Source organism: Lemur catta, chromosome 1 (genome assembly GCF_020740605.2).
Source record: "Lemur catta isolate mLemCat1 chromosome 1, mLemCat1.pri, whole genome shotgun sequence".
NCBI lineage: Eukaryota > Metazoa > Chordata > Mammalia > Primates > Lemuridae > Lemur > Lemur catta.
This window is the reverse complement of record NC_059128.1, coordinates 267014528-267033205: the sequence shown is the minus strand read 5'-3', so window position 1 is coordinate 267033205 and position 18678 is coordinate 267014528.

The following is an 18678-nucleotide window of genomic DNA, read 5'->3' as shown; positions in this document are numbered from 1 at the left end:
ACAGACTTTGACTATTCATATAGCATTTGGAGACTGAGTATTGGTCATTTATTTATATGCCATCTTCATACTTGCCAGTTTGAATATTTGGGTAAGAAAGTTTTTAGCTCATAAACTTCAACTCATTAGTTTCATGAGTTTTGATTCAATTGTAGAATTACAAGCATTTATTTATTATCTACATTTATATACTAGTTTTAAAAAGTCATGCTAATTGTGCAGTAATGCATTTTGGCAATCAAAGGCTTTTGTATGACTTTTGCCAAGAGTCCCAAATGGAACAGAAAAGCAATTTTGTACATTCTGTTTTTGTGTTGTCTTTTCCAAACCACTGTACTTTGAAATACTATTTTTAGCAAATGGTAAATTTAGGATTTCCTTAAAACTACAACATTCAAGTGGGCATCTGCCTGCTATCGTAGGAAAATATTCAAGGACAATATTTAATTTATGACAATGTCCTGAATCAAGTCATAATCAATTATATGTATTATTTATAGTTATTCTGTGCACAGGAAACTTGCAAATGTCCCATCATCTCTTTCAAGACATCTGCAAAAAAAGGATCTTATTAAATACCAGACATTTTGTGGTCCATTGGATTCACTTCATGGTGAAAGTTGATACTGAGACATTTGCTGGATTTAGGGTGGTCTACACAATTTTTGTTGGAATATTCATCTTCTCTTATACTTTGCTTAGCAGAGTTGAGCAAGTGTTAAATCATAAATATCCCTGGTTTCTTGTATTCCTCTAACCTTGAGAGGTCATGTTAGAATGGCCTTGCTTTTCTATAATGTTATCTTTTCTCCCATGAAGTGATCAAAAATTATTGAATCTTAGGCATTTCGGGCAGATGAAAAACATGTGCAAATCCACCTCAATAATTATACAAATAACAAGAAGGCGAAGAAAAGAAGGCTATAAACTCAGAAGATCAAAGAGTCCAGGATAGGAGAGAAAAAGAGACAAATATGACAATAATTTTGTTGTGATAGAAAAATCTATGAATAATCAGTCAATTAAAGCATTATAGTTGTTTTGTATTATTTTCCCTGACCTTAAAGATGTCTTAGGAGGAGTGGTTGCCTGAATTAGAAACTCTAACTTAAGGAATCACAGGAGTAGCAAACTGAGATTAATGAAAGTTTTGCTGAAGTTGTTATGTTCCAAACACAGCATCTGTATTTGGTTGATTTTTTTAAACCAAGTAACCTGTAATTGATGAATAACTCATGGATGCAGCTGCACCCGATAACAGTAACAGCCAGAGGGGGATACATGGATACATTGTTAAAATATATTAATATAATACAAGTTGAAGAGGTCCAAGAATTGATGATTTCCCTAAACTGAGTTAGTCTACCCCTTGCAGGCTCATCTCTTGTAACCACATACAATCTTCCTTCGGTATCTATGGGGAATTGCTTCCAGGCATCCCCTCAGATACCAAATCCATGGCAGCTCAAGTCCCTTATATAAAATAGTATAATATTTGCATATAACCTGCACACATTTTCCTCTAAACTTTAAATCATGTCTAGATTACCTATATTACCTAATACATGAAAATACTATGTAAATAATTGTTATACTACATGGTTTAGGGAATAACAAGAAGCAATAAAAGTCTGTACATATTCAGTAGAGAGACATCTGGGTTTTTTTTTTTGTTGTTGTTGTTATTTGTCTTTTTCCTCAAATACTTTTGATCTGTGGTTGATTGAATCCACAGATGTAGGACCCGCCTATAGAAGGCTGACTGTACATCAAAGGTCAATGTAATTTGGGGGTATCAGCAGCTGCACCCAGGTCTTGAGAACTTCATTATGTTCTGTTGCATCTACTGCATTTTTCCTTAAAGCTGAACACGTGGTATCAAATGAAGCTGATTTTGATTCTTGAATTGGACTATCAATTTGAAAATAAGACCTAGGCTTATGCTAGTTGGCTGCTAGTTGAGCTGAATGGGTTATGCAACTAGTAACCAGCACAGTAGAGACAGATGCAAGATATAGGCCGGCAGATGAGGAAGGAAAAACATGAGGGAGGATTTGATTTGCTACAAGAGAATGTACAATTTCAAGACTGGGGTAATAAAACACATGGAAGGTTAATATGCAGGTATGGAGTTGTGGAGCTAAGAATAGAAAGATAGTAAAATTATATGCAAAGCAGTTAGACCTCCATGTGTCTTACTGCATCCCACACAGCAAGGCCACTGTTCCTTCTTGTATGCTTTCCCCCTTCACCCTCAGACCAGAAGCCGCTATTAGGAGGACACTGAAGATGTGAATCTCCACACATATTGAGCTCAGGCACCACAAAAGCCTAAGATGTCACTGAAAAGTGACAATAAGGAATTCAATGAAAAGCCTTCCTACTGGGTAAGAAAAACCCCTAGCCTCCTTCTTCCACTTGCTCCCAAAGCTCATCCAGCCAGGGCATCTGTTCTCTACTACAGCTTCTATCATCCCTAAAAGGAAATTACAGGATTTTAATAGAAAAAAAGAAACTTGTTTTAGCAATATTATATACAGTTTACTATCATTTGAAAGTTTACAAGTAAATCACATTTGACTCAGATTACCAACCACTGAAGTCCAGTAGAGACATTTTCTTTCTGTCTATGCACAAAGAGTTTCCAATCAGCTCCTTCTCCATGAATGGGCAGCCTGGGTTCCCCAGATACTGAACTAAGAATTAAAACATGAAATGGAAACTTTAGCGACACACAGATACACTGACAAAATTGGAGGAAGTCAAGATAATGCAAAGAGGAAGAAAAAATTCTCAAAACAATGCAAAAATAGTAGTTAGTATCCTCCACTAAAAAAGAAAAGTTATTGCACCCATGAAAACCAAAGCAAGATACTCTTTAAAAAAAATGAATAAAAATAATACCTTTAACATTCAAAATAAGATAAAAAATAAATTGATAGATTTACTGAAATATATCAGAAATAAGAACAAATACACCATAATAGAAGATATACACATACTATGTTATAAAATATAGATACTGATATTTAATATAATACATTTATAAAATGTATAAATATGATATGCAATTATATAAATAGTATTTACTAATTTTATTTTAGTTAATAATAACATATTTATAAATTATAATTAATTTATAAAATATAAAAAGGCATATAAAGGAAAGAAAAGGCTAAAAGACTATGTAATCAATTCAGGAAGCTCATTATAAGACTATTAGTGTTCCAGGAGGAAAAAACTGAGGTAGAGAAAATCATCAAATAGAACAAGAATAGTGCCTTGGATAGAGAGATGTAGTCTCCAAGTTACAATAGCTGAACAGGTAACCAGGAAAATCAGTTTAACACCCATCACCATCATCACCACTCTTTGCCAAACATACATAAATACAAAGACACCAAAATATGCCTCTGTGACATTATGGAACACCAGAAACAAGGAGGAAATCCTAAATTCTTACATAACAACACTCACAACTAAAATATCAAACAAATAACCAGGCAAAAGAAATTCCTATGACTTCTAAGATCTAACAGCTTATACACAAGGGTGTATTCTGGATCTTGAGGGAAATGATTTTGAGCCTAAAAGTCTAATAAAGCCACACTATTAATCAGGGATCAGGGAGATGAAAGGTATTTTGAGATAGCTAAATAGTAGAAAGCTAACCTCTCCTGCATTCTTGCTTAGGAAGCTACTAGAGAATCTGCTCCATCAAAATGAGGGAGCAATCAAGAAAGGAAAAGACAAGACCTAGAAGTAAATGGTAAATCCAGAAAGGATGAAGAGGTAGGAAAGCTTCATAGTGAACAAGAGAGCCACTGCTTCAGCTTGGAGCAAGAGGTACTTACACCCAGGTCTTTCTAGGAGTAAAGGGTAAGAGTGATAAGATACCTGATAGAATTGAAAATGTAGAAAACAGTGCTGGGAAGTATTTAAGAACTCTGCACGTGATCATTATAGAAAGTTAAGCTATGGGGAGAAAAAGAAGCAATTGCTAATATTGGAAAAAAAGATGTAAAATAATAGAAATACATTCATAAGCACTTTATTGTACACATTCATAAATACATTATCAGCTCTGTTTTGCATAGAAGAAGCCTAGAACTACATTTCTTAGAACCTCTTTTCCTGTATAAAGAAAAAGTAGAGAGCTTTCTATCAGAATATAATTGAAAGCTACCAGCTTCCCAGTGAAATATGAGTGAATCATCTGTCCTAGTACTGCAGACTGAGGCAATCAGATGGGAACTTTCCAGAGATGCTTGAGAGTTCCAGTGGTTTTAGGGAAAGCCTTTGAAAACGACTTACTTCTATGTTGCAGGATGAGATACTTAGGGGGCAGTTCCCAAACTGTTGATCCTCGGACTAAAAACTGTGTAAACCTCTGATTCTCTGTATTGATCCATTCATATAAAACATACAGGGTATAGATTAAATTCTGTTTTCCTGATCAAATCATGACAAAATTCAAGATATATACACACACACAGGTGTATACATATATACACATATATATCTTTCCATATATACACATACATGTACATACGAAATATTGGCAAACATATGAGATGCAACTGATAAAATTGCTCATCTGGACTAGAAAGATACAATAGAGGATTTCTGTCTTTTGTTTAACAACTATTAAAAAATTATTTTACTTGGTATGTTATGTGAAAGTGTTATTATTAACCAGCATTGCCAGTATTGACTTTAAAAGAATAGCTGAGCTTTGACTTGGATAATAGTTTGGGGTGTGGGATAAAGTGGTTACAGTTGAGGAGACTGTAATATGAGGGAGCCAAGCCCATTTTTTAGGATTATGTCATACTCTCATACAGAAGTGAAATGCACACAATGTTAAGAGTTTTCAAGAAACTGTTTGCGAGTCCTTCAAGAGCAATAGACAATTACCATTACAATCAACTCTGCCTATGAGGGCCAAGTCTAAATAGTTGTCTGAAAAAAAAATTATTGTTTACGTTATTTCCATTATTTATTTTTCACAGCACAATATTCACATTATATGGTTTGTTTGGAAGGAAATATTTATTTTTGTAAAAGCACACTAGTAATAGTTCCCCTCAGGATAGTAAGCATTAGCACACTTTTGGTTTTCACTAAAATTGATGGGCAAATTCTACTCCACCTTCTAGGAATTAAAAAAAAAAATTCACACAAAAGCTCAACAATGTATGACTGAAGCCTCAGGGATACAAATAGGTGAAGACAAGCCCTTGGAACTTGTGGGGTTATTTGCATGCAGGTTATGTTGTAATTCTTAGCAATACATTTGACTCTTTGCACTCTCTGATGGTAGTAAATTTTATTCCTGCTGACAGCAAAAGTAATTGCTTTGAACATTATAACAGGGATTGTTGAAAAAAGTTTAACAGGGTTTTCTTACCCTCGTTCTTCAGTCTGTATTTTTTTTTTTTTTACATAAATAAATGGGAAAAGGCAGAAGCAATCCTGGTAGTTGAAACATGGTATATTGTTAAACACAATATTGTTCTTTTACATGCAAGTAAATTCCTTCATTATCTCCTGTTCTTTTGCATTATGGAAATTTTTAGCAAGTTTTGTAAGAGTATATAGATCATCCTTCTCTCAGAAATCCCTGCCCTTTTGGAAATGTGCTCTGGAGTATTAAAATTATGTAAAAATATACAATAAAACTAAAACAAACAAACAAATAAAAGCCACCAGTGATTGCAGAACTGATAATTTCAGTCCCTGTCTGGTTTCCAATATCTACATGCTTCCGGTATTTACAGCTCTGCCGCTGGCCTTCCACGTGTATCATCAGCCATACTTTGCCATCTAAATTCAATGCTGATTTGATTGAGATGAATTTTGTCAGTCCAGAGCCATTATTCTGAGGCATAGTATTCAGCCATCTCATCTACATCTGTGACTTGGCAGTTTCTTTTCTTATTAAGAGGGACTAACTTCACCAGTTCTTCCTGGATAACTGCTGCATTTCAATATTCAGGTCATGTCAGATCCTCCAGGAGACAATACTCAATTGTCCTTCAGACAGAGTTAGGTGCCCTTCTATAATCTTCTATCTCCTAGCCTAATGAACACCCCTGTGCTACAGAATTTAAATCATAAGAGTTCACTTGCCAGAATACTAATCTGTGAAATATTTAAAGCCTAGGAACATTTTATTCCTTTTTGTTTATCCAATACCTTGGAAAGTATGAGCACATTGTAGAAACTTATCAATGTTTCCAAAAATAATAAATACATAGCTGATGAAATCCTCTGCAGATTCAATAAAGGAGCATGGGAAGCACAGAATGCCCCCGCCCCACCCCTGAGTTTGAAGGTTCTCCTGAGCCTGTTTCTTTGGACACATGACTCCTAAGGAAAGACATGATAAGGTTTTAAAGAGGTTGATCAGAGATCACCATGCTATATTCCTTCTCCAGAGCTCTGTAATTTGAATTTAATTATTATATTTATTTTTAAGAATTTTTTTGTTGGGCATGGTGGCTGACGCCTGTAATCCTAGCACTATGGGAGGCAGAGGCAGGAGGATCATTTGAGCCCAGGAGTTCGAGACCAGCCTGAGCAAGAGTGAAACCCCCGTCTCTACTAAAAAAATAGAAAGAAATTAGCTGGCCAACTAAAAATATATATAGAAAACTTTAGTAGCCCATGGTGGCATATGCCTGTAGTCCCAGATACTCAGGAGGCTGAGGTAGTAGGATTGCTTGAGCCCAGGAGTTTGAGGTGGTTGTGAGCTGGGCTGACGCCATGGTACTCTAGCCTAGGTGACAGAGTGAGTGAGTCTGTCTCAAAAAAAAAAAAAAAAAAAAAAGAATTTTTCTACACACCGTATTTCAATCCCAGGTAAGTCTTTCTTCCTTGCTTTCTCTCCAGAGTGGGAACCTGATGATTCCACTTGAGGTGTGTTTTAAATAAAAAAGAAAAACAAAACAAAAATATTTATTGGTATAAATTGTGTTGCCTGAAAGAAAGAAGCAAAGAAGGTATCCTCTACTCCTTGGTTGTATAAAGACATTACCTTTAATGGCTGCAATGTTATCTCCCTTCACATGGATTTATATTTATGGCTCAACTAAACTAGCTGATTCATTATATTAGGAGGAAAAGAGTCTGCCAAAGAATTTATTATTTCAATTTATGATAAAAACAAAACATCACAAGTAGCCAACATAAATTTCAAATAGAAATTTTGTAATAGAAAGGATAAAATGGTATAGATTACAAGCATCTTATCTAGGTGATCTTCCATACTCAACCCTAAATCACCCTAGGTGAAATGAATTAAGTTTTTTAAAAAAATGTTCAATGTCCCTTCACAGGAACATTGGATATGCTGTTTAGGGCACTGGATCAAGGGTCATGTGCCAGGATTCCCAAGGAACGTAATACACCTCTCTCTGCCTACATTTCCTCATGCATAGAACAGTGCCACGAAATCTGTTCTTCTCTCTTCTTCTTTCTCTCTCTCTCTGGGATTGGGATTTTTTAATCAATTCTTTGATACATATGAGTTAAACAAGTATAGTATGTCATTATTATCTATCAAGATTTTTAAAATCTATTCTTTTGTTTGATTCCCCCATTAAATAACAAAAACAATTTAATTAGGTCCAGTGATGGCTTAGTTTGTATCAATTTGACTGGGCCACACCGTGTTCAGACACTTGCTCAAACATTATTCTGGTCTGAGGCCCTGTTTCTGGATGAGATTAACATGTTAATAGGTAGACTAAGCAAAGCATATTGCACTCCCTAATGTGGATGGGTGGTGCTCATCAGATCCATTGAAGACCTGAATAGAATAAAGGGCTGAAAGGGCTGCGTAAGAGCTAAGTCCTCCTGCCCCACAGCCTTGAGCAGGGACAACTGTCTTCCTGCTTTCAGATATTAATATCATCAAGTCTTTTTGGGTCTTGACCCAGCTTGGCTTTTAAACTGGAACTTACTGGATCAGCTCTTCTGGTTCTCAGGCATTTGGGCTTGGACTAGAGCTACACCATTATCTCTCCCGGTTCTATAGCTTGCCTACTGCAAACCGTGGGATTTCTCAGCCTCCATAATAGTGTAAGCCAAACCATTATCATAAATCTCTCACCCTATTGTTCACAAAGAAGTAAGTCAAACTCTGTACTGAATCTTCCAACAGCAAAGGTCTCAATGACTGCCCCCATTTATGTTTGAATGGCATGTACACTGCTGGAATCAAGGCAGAAGGAAATAGTATACAATAGACTTTGCACAAGGAGGAGACAGAGCTAAGTATACCAGTTAGTGAATAAAATTCTTCCTGGTTAAATGGGAATGTTTTGATCTCGTAGACCTCAACTCATTGGTTTCATTAGTAATGACCCAGGTGTAAAAGTAAAACAGTTATTTCCTTTTTCAGACAGCTTTGTTCCACCATGGATTAGCTGTGTGGCTTTGAGTATGTTTCTTTACTCTTAAGTCTGGGACTTTGGGATCATATGCTTTTTCCAGGAAGGTCTCTTTTTGCCTCTTACCCTACAAACCTTGGCTTTTATCCAGTATTTTATCTATCACCAAGGAGAGCTTGGACATCATCTCCTTTGTGAAGGTTAATATGGAAACTTTCTAACAACTCCCTATTCTAACTTCCCAGTTGAGGCTGGGAAAATTCCTGACCTTGGTGTTTGTATAGTATTGCCCTGTGTGTTTACCCATAATTGCACTAACTATGAGGTATTAAAATTTTATCTTCACATATATTCCTTCCATCACTAGATTCTATGCTCCATGGAGATTAAATGTATCTTACAATACCCAGCAATAAAAATAATGTAAATAATTTCAATCTATTTATTCATATTCCTAAAACAGTATCTCAAAGCTAATAAGTATTAAATAATTATTTGTTGAATTGAACTGAATATAAAATCACTTTGATCAGAGTTTAACATGCATGCTATAGATCCTGGATTGAAAACCTGCTCTAGACATGTTCTTTGAGTCTCTTCAGAGGCTTTTTCCTCTCGTATTTATCTGTGAAGCTCCCACTCTCTTTGTGAAACTTCCCCGAATCTTTCAAGCAGACTGAAAAATTGCTCCTCTCTATACTATGCTAACATCTCTTGTATAGCTCTCATTTGATGTTTATTGTGTTATATTGTAATCATTTGAGATTCTGAGGGGTCCTGGCACCAAATGTGACCTCTTCCAGGGTAGAGTGTGTGTGTGTATACATATATATATGAGATATATACCTATATATATATGAGATATATACACCTATATATGTATATCTATAATATGTAAGTGTGTATATATTATATATATGAATATCCACAGTAGCAACAGTTATGCTCAATCCATATTTGTTTAATTGTTGAAATAATATAGGAAGAATAATACCAGAAAAGTTCAAACAAATCTACATTAGAGGAAGAACAGTATAGTAACTTTTACAATTTTAAATTTTTCTTTGCCAAGTGGTACTGGGGAAGTTTCACCTAGGATATAAAGGTCTTTGAGTCAGTTCTCCTGACTTATTGATGCTTGATGGAAGTAGACCGAGTCTGTGGAATTCGTTGGATGTTTATACTTTATGTAATTCACAAAAGCCCTTCATTGATAGATTTTCTTTGCTCCTTCTCCTCATATCTTTAGAGTCAAACCCTACTAACTGATTGGGAACTGAGGAAAAATTAAAAAGAAATTTGTTTTTTCCCAATGTCAAAGAAAACATTTCTATTAAAAGAACTTTGCACATAAAGGAAAGGAAAATATTACACCTATAACCAGAGTAATTAAAAAAATAAATATCATCCTAGTTTAGTATTTAAGCCCTTCAGTGTGTTCCTATTGTTCTTCAGGTTTTTAACCTCACAAAGTTCTGCCTTAATTCCAAATTCCCACTATCTTCCATCTTAACTCTGGTATTTCACAGATGTTTGTCCTCTGCTAAACTCTTCTTTCTAAACCAGCCCAATCTCACTTTGCCTGAATATATATTAATAAACACTGCTAACTCCTTTTCCTAAAAACCAAGAGACTGCTTATCCTGAATACTGAATGTGACAATGCCTTATATATAGTAAGCCACTATGAAACATTTATTAACAGAACAAATATCCCAATGTGCATCAAAGAAATTTAGAGCCCAGATACACCTAATAATCCAAATGTGACCTAAAAAATAGAGGGCATAAAGTGACTTTTGGGTTCTTTCTTATTGATATTATATATTTATTGTTTTATTGTTTTTATTACAAAGATTATATTAAATTAATCTGGCAAGAGTCACACATTTGGCTATCATTGAGTATATTATTGAATACATCTTTAACTTCTATTTTTGTTATCATTTTTACCCTACATATGATCCTGCTAAGATTTATCTTGTGATCATTATACTCCTATAGTTGTGTGCTTTTGTCTCAAGGTTCAGGCACTACTTATGGCTGTAAAATGGCTCTAGGCTCTTAAAAGTTTTTGGACCTTGACTTTTTCATTTACTGTATTCACTAGCCCCTCAGCCTTGTGCTTGTCATGGACCGAGTATCATGCCCTTTATATCTTCATTGTGATTATTGATGAACCTTTTGAACTGAGCAGGTCTAAGGAGAGAACGCTATGCCCTCATAAGAAAGACCTCCAGCTGGCTGACTTCCTTCCCCATGACAGAATAATATAGCAGACAGTTCAATCAACATGTGTGATCTGCTTTCATGTAGTCACTGTTTACATAAATGAGGGAAATTAGAGAATCTGGAGAGATGGCTCAGGACCCAATTCATGCCTGAGAGGCTTTCTAGAAAGGGTTGAGGCCTGTGAAATGTCTACATATGCGTCACAGTTCTGAGGCCGATCTGACTCCCGGTGTCTTGACTTATCTTCCATGTTTCCTCTCAGAAACTACTTTTTCTGGTAGTCTGTTCTGGCCGCTTTCTCCTCATAATATTTAGTTACATTACCCATCCGTAGACTCCCATGAGATACTTCCCTTCTAATGTAGGAGGTCTCATGCTTATTGTAATATCCTGCTTGCGTTATCTACATTTCCCACTTCAATCTGAGATCCACAAGAAACATCTTGCCCATTGATTTTATTTCCAGTTGCTAAAACTGTGTGTTTGTGTTCAGTAAAAGTAAAGTAATTTGACAGATTCATCCCTACCTTCAGATCAATAAAAAAAAGTTCAGTTTTGTATTCTTTATGGCTGATCTGATCTTCCTTAAGAGCTGTCATTTCACTGGTTGACAGCCAGATTTAAGCCTGCATTTTAAGAATTTCTCAATTATTTTTAAGTGAAATCTCTCAGTATTTTTAGTAACCAGTGCCCTATTAGGACTGGCTTTGAAATATAATTAAAGAAATTAATCTGTGTTACATAATAACTTCCATTAAAAATAAATGGATAAATGAATAGTGAGATGTGAAGCTCATGTGACCTCCTCTGGGAAGGATTCCATGCCTTCTAAGTAGAAGGGGTGGTCCTTCCTCTTGCTACATGGTCCTTCTAATTCTCAGTCCTCTGTTATATAGCATCTTCTTTTGATGTATTGGTTTATAGATCTTCTCCATTAAACTGCAAAAGTTACTGGATGATGGGAAACTTATTTTGTTCATCTTTGAATACCCAGCATATAAGTACAGTGGCATACAGCAATAATTTATAAAATATTTAATAATGCATGTGTGGATTCAAATAATTAAAGGGATTCTTTTTCCTAATTTTGTTATGATGATGAAACATTTCTCTTTCAAAAATATTTCACCAGTTAAATAAACTGATACAATAGACATCTAAATATGCAGAGTCCAAATTGAGAAGGTTTCTCTTTACCTACCAAAAAATATGTGCAATTAAAAAAAAAAAACTGGATAACTCTATCTAATATCACTCTGCCCATACCTAGGCATGATGATGGAATATTGTCAAAACCCAACCCTAAAATTCAAGTGCATTATCTCTACCAAATGCATGTATTCCGGCTGCTGATTTGAAGCTTAAGAAGAACATTCAACTATTGCAGAAAGGCATACCTCTAAGGAAGCTGAAGCCAACCAGATACTTTAAAGTCACTTCAAGATAATTATTGACACCCAATTCAGGAAATGCAGCAATGTTACCAAGCTCCAATTTTCCAGAACAGTGGTGAATCTACATGTTTCTCAGCTCCAAATGACAGATGCATACTCTTGGAAGCTGTGCTAAAAGAGAATTATTATAAACTGGCTGCATGATGAAGAGAACATGCAGCGCTGTGGCAGGAAATTAATGGTAATATGGATTCAGCTGGTACTGTTTACAGTTCAGCAGTATATATTTTTGTCCTACATCTACTCTGTGACTTTCTGGGTAAAACACGTGGTATCAAGTGATCTCCCTACTCTCAAAATAGAGATATGAAAGAAAGAGGGATTATAGTCTCCTTTTTATTTCATTCTTCCCCATGTTGTCTGTAGGGGATTAAGGATGACTGATGTTAATACACTGAAACAACCACGTAAGACGAAGTGATCCTCAAGACAGAAAAATGAGTGATGTATCTGGCTATGCAGCTGAGCACTGGAAAAATACTGATGATGCTGTGCTCTTGAGTTTAGAAATATTCATTCTGATAGATCACATATGTATATTGGAATCATGCAGAAAAGAGAAAAGCAATGTGAAGTCTGTAGTAAATGTCACATTTGGAATGTGAAATTGGCATTTTTATGAATATACTTCTTACTTGGAAATAAAATAAAAAAGGAAGATTTATACCCTACTGTTTTTTTCTTCTAGACTGCGTCTACATATATTGAATACATGCACTACTTTTGTGATAAATGAAATATATTTCTAAATCTTCTGCTTGGCTACTATACTGTACAGAGAGTCTTTCACAGAAACTGCTTTTGGCAGAAGATGACAGATTCACTGCAGTGGGAGTGTCACCACATAGGGCAACCAAAGACCAGCTTCGTAACTTTGATAAAGATGAACAGTGCATAAACTTTGTGTCCTGAGGTCCTAGTAAAGTGTCTAGTGAACTGTTACTCCTTACAAATATTTCCTGAATTAAATTTTGAGCAAAATGATGAACGTTCAGTAAATTCAAAGTTGCAATTTGTCTAAAATAACAATGAAAGAGGAAGTGATGTTGAAGGGAATTTATTAGTAGATTGCAGTCTTGAAATTGGCTACATTATTCATTATATACCTTTTTTTTTTTTCCAACATTGAATGTACTTACTTTTTTTATTAAATGACCACTGGCAAAATGAATTTTCTCACACCATAATAGTTGTTTTTATATACCCAAGTAGGCTCAGCTTTTAGTAACTAACCCACTGTGCTATGACCTCAATTCCATAAATTAATTTCCATATAATAATTCCCCTCAAAAAACCATCATGGTGTTTCTTAACAATTTGGTTGAATATTATAATGTCCATCAGATTGATACACTGCCTTTACTATTTAGTACAGGGAAAAATGAGCTTCCTTAAATAACTACAGTAAGTTCCTTTTTTACCAGATAATGAGAATTATAAGATCGATCATATTTCCATTTTTATCCAGGCTGCCAGAGTGCAATTAACTAAATTTAATGGCCAAGTATGTTAACTAGGTAGGCATATAGATATATTTTCATCATATTATTGGACATTGTTTCTTTTTCTTTTTTTCCCCTTTATTTCAAAACACTAAGGGGGTACAAATGTTTTTGTTACATAGATAAACTCTATAAAGCGGAAGTCAGAGGCTTTTAGCATACCCTTCACCAGAGTACTGTACATTGTACCCAATAGGTAAGATTTTATTCCTCCCCACCCTCCAACACTGCCCCCTTCTTAGTTTCCAATGTCCTATGCATGACTATATGACCATATGTACTCATCATTGAGTTCCCACTTATTAGCGAGAGCATGTGGTGTTTTGTTTTTCTCTTTCTGAGATACTTCAATAGGATAATGGTCTCCAGTTCCATCCAAGTTGCTACAAAAGATATTATTTCATTCCTTTTTATTGCTGAATAGTACTCCATGGTATATATACACACCACATTTCCTTCATCCACTCATTAATTGATGGGCAGTTAGGTTGATTACATATCTTTGCAATCGTTAATTGTGCTGAGATAAACATTCAGATCCAAGTGTCATTTTACTCCTTTTCCTTTGGGTAGATACCCAGTAGTGGGATTGCTGGATAAAATGGTAGGTCTAATTTTAGTTCTTTGAGGAATCTCTATACTGTCTTCCATAGAGGTTATACTAATTTACATTCCCACCAACAGTGTATAAATGCTCCTTTTTCACCACATCCACGCCAACATCTTCTGCTTTTTGAATTTTTTAATGGCCATTCTGATAGGGGTGAGGTGGTATTTCATTGCGGTTTTAACTTACATTTCCTTGGTGATTAGTGATGTTGAACATTTTTCATGTTTGTTGACCATTTGTCTATTTTCTTTTGACAAAACTCTGTTCCTGTTTTTTTCTACTTTTTAATAGGACTATTTGTTTTTCTTTCTAACTGATTTAATTCTTTGCAGATTCTGGATATTAGTCCTTTGTCAGATGTATAGTTTGCAAATATTTTTTCCCATTCTGCAGGTCGTCTATTTACTCTCTTGATTACTTCCCTTGCTGTACAGAACCTTTTTAATTTAATTAAGTCCCATTTATTTATTTTTGTTTTTCCTGTATTCACCATTGTGGCCTTAGCCATAAATTTTTTGCCCAGGCCAATGTCTAGAATAGTTTTTCCTATGTTTTCTTCTAGAACTTTTATGGTTTCAGGCCTTACATTTAAGTCTTTAATCCATCTTGAGTTAATTTTTGTATATGATAAGAGAGAGGGATTCTGTTTCATTCTTTTGCATATGACTATCCAATTTTTCCAGCACCATTTATTGAATAGGGTGTCCTTTCCCTAGTGTATGTTTTGTTTTGCTTTGTCAAAAATCAATTGGTCATAGCCGTATGGTTTTATTTCTTGTTTCTGTATTCTGTTCCATTGGTCACTCTGTCTACCTTTATACAAGTACCATTCTGTGATTGTTCATTATTCTTTATTATTTTCCTGAATTTTTGACTGACTGGGTTAATTCAAAAGCCCTGTCTTAAAGCTTCAAAATTCTTTCTTGTGCTTTGTGTAGTCTGTTAAATCTCTCTGATATATTTTGAAATTCCCTAAATGACTCTGTTATTTCTTTAAGTTCTGTTATATCTTTTCTTATGTTATCTATCTCTTTAGAGAATTTTTCATTCATATCCTGAATTATTATGTTGATTTCTTTTTTGTTAATTTTCAACTTTCTCATCAACCGCATTCATATTATTTGCCATCTATACTCTGAATTCTATGTCTGATGCTTCAACAATTTCCTTTAGGTTAGGATCCATTGCTGGAGATTTACTATGATTCTCTGAGGGTGTTGATACATCTTGTTTTTCAATGTTGCCAAGTTCTTATGACAGTTTCTTCTCATTTGAAATCTCTTCTCTCAGCTCAAGATAGTTAAGTTTTTGTGTGCCTATTCTCCTCTACTGGGATCTCTCCTGCTTAGTGCAAAGAAGGAGAGGTACCTGGATGGCACACTTGTGTTCTACTTCAGAGGATGAGAGCAGAGATGGCAAATGCACTGTGAACATTTAACACTGCTTTTCTTCTGTCTCATCATTCCCTGTCACCGGCAGTCCACATGCTGCATAATAAGCGATTGCCCTGCCTATTTCTCTCAACAGCTGTGATTGTCAGCCCACACTGGTTTGAACGTTGCCCAACTCAGATCCATGGTAGGCAGCATTTGTCAGCCCACGTGGCTTGAGCATTGTCCCACCCATGTCTACAAATGGTGATTGTCAGCCCAGGGCAGCCTGAGTACTCACCCCAGTCAGGTTCCTTGGGAGCAGTGGAGGTGTGTAGCTTCTGAACATGGGACTCAGAAGAGGGCTCAGCCCCTCTGTTCCCTCCCTGCTTGGACAGGAATATTGCAGAGGCAGTAGAAATGGATCTGACCTTTGGTCTGAGGCAGTGCTCTGTGCCTGGGATGTCAAAATGTCACCAGCCACGGTGGCCAGGGTTCTCAAGGCAATGAGCCCCTTCTGTGTCTTCTCTCTAGGGCTGTGCTACTACACGGTTTTTAGTCAGGTCCTTTTGTCAGTCCTGTGACCTTTTGCAGTGGAGAGTCCCTGCCACAGATCAAATACTAATGACCATGGGGGCAGTGTGGAGCTGAAGGATTCTCTTTTCTGCCCCTCTCATTCACTTTGGGTACCTCGTATCACCTATCTCTTGATTCCCAATGCTCTTTCTTAGATGATGAAGGTGAATATCCACTTGCCACTTTCTTTTTTTTTTTTATTCTTATTTCAGCATATTGTGGGGGTATAAAAGTTTAGGTTACACATATTGCCCTTGTCCCCCCACCCCCCTGAGTCAGAGCTTCAAACGTGTCCATCCCCTAGACAGTGTGCATTGCACTCCTTATGTATGTATGCACCCATTCCCTCCCCCACCCATATCTGCCCAACATCTGATCAATGTTATTCCTAAATGTGCTCTTAGGTGATGATCAGTGAAACCAATTTGATGGTGAGTACATGTGGTGCTTATTTTTCCATTTTGGGGGTACTTCACTTAGTAGAATGGTTTCAACTCTTTCCAGGAAAATACAAGAGGAGCTATATCACCGTTGTTTCTTATAGCTGAGTAGTACTCCATGGTATATATATATATATATATATATATATATATATATATATATACCACATTTTATTAATCCACTCATGTATTGATTGGCGCTTGGGTTGTTTCCACATCTTTGCAATTGTGAATATAAAGGACTTATAACTGGAATCTATTTAGAACTCAGAAAATCAGCAAGAAAAAATCAAACAACTCTATCAAAAAGTGGGCAAAGGACACGAACAGAAATTTTTCAAAAGAAGACAGAAGAATGGCCAACAAACATATGAAAAAATGTTCAACATCTCTAATCATCAGGGAAATGCAAATCAAAACCACAATAAGATATCACTTAACTCCAGTGAGAATGGTCTTTATCAAAAAGTCCCATAACAACAAATGTTGACATGGATGCAGAGAGACAGGAACACTCATACACTGCTGGTGGGACTGCAAACTAGTGCAACCTCTGTGGAAAGCAATATGGAGATACCTTAAACAGATACAAATAGACCTACCATTTGACCCAGCAATGCCATTATTAGGTATCTACCCAAAAGAACAAAAGACATTCTATAACAAAGATATCTGTGCTCGAATGTTTATAGCAGCACAATTCACTTGCCACTTTCAATCCGCTCTGTGAGAGCAGTGTGTGCAGGCTGCCTCTAGGCAGCCATCTTAGCCCTTGTCCAGTTTTATTTTATCTTATTTTTCTATCAGATATTTTCATAGTAAGCTGAGTGTTCCAAGGCATATATTCTCATTATGTACTGGGAAGCCACCTAGACGTTTATGGGACATTTTTTACTTATGAAGATAGGAAATCAGTCTGCTTCAATAGATACATAAGACCTGAAGGTAGTCTTGGCGCTTGGTAGCAAGGAGAGATCATCTACATAGACTATTATAACAGAGAGAGGCAAGGTTTTTATCTTGATTGATCGGTAGACTCTCTAAGAATGATATAAAATACATTCTCCTGGCAAAAAATGTGTTAGTACATCTAAATAACATAAGCAGAAACTTGAAGCACTAAATTCAAATAAGTGATAAGGCAAGAAGTCAAAATAGTTGGTGGTCATGCCCCACATGGCTTACTACCATTGCTCATCATTGCAATACACCTCATCTAAAAAAAGACATTTGAAATCATTAGAATAAGGCATTGCCAAAAACTATCTTTCCACAGTTAGGTTCGTAAGGAAGAATTAAACAAAGGAATTGCCAAAGTATATGTTCTAGGTATATAAAATTAAATAATGTTAAGGCATTTTTTTCTCTTAATCAACAAGTGCACATTGGATGCAATATGGAATCCAATTATTTATTTGTGAATATCCAAAATTATTCATAAGGAGTGTTACTTTGGGAAACCATATAAAGTAATATTTGACTACTATTTTACTGGATTATGTTAAAGGAATCAATAAAATAATTTATTGTTCTAATAAATTGTGATAATACTTCCTCAGATTCCTAATTATTAAGATTTTTAAAGTAGAATTTGAATAATATATTTGTTTTCAACCATAAAATTACATATTACAAAAAGATATTAGATAATACATTTTCTCCTTCAATAAGAAATTAAGGTAAACTCCATTTATTGCTAGGTTGATGTTGTTATCAAATGACGTCACTGGATGCATAGTGTTTTCGAGATTTCACTCTGTTTATAAGACGGACAAATCCAAAAGTGTTAAGTTAAACCTCTGTAAGAGAAAACAGTTTGGAAAAATATAATTATACATTATGTAATATACATTTAATTATACATTTAATTATTTAATATACATTTAATTATAATACACATTTAATTATCTGGATAAGATAATGTGCTGTCTTATACTAACCAAGTATTATAAGAATAATTATTCTGATATAGAACAACCAAAATATGAGACACATATGTAGAAAGAAAACTAAGGAAAAAAACAAACACCAAGTTATATTTTCTTAAGTGGGACTGCTTTTTCTAGATATTCTATTACCATAAAAAGTTCTGGAAAAG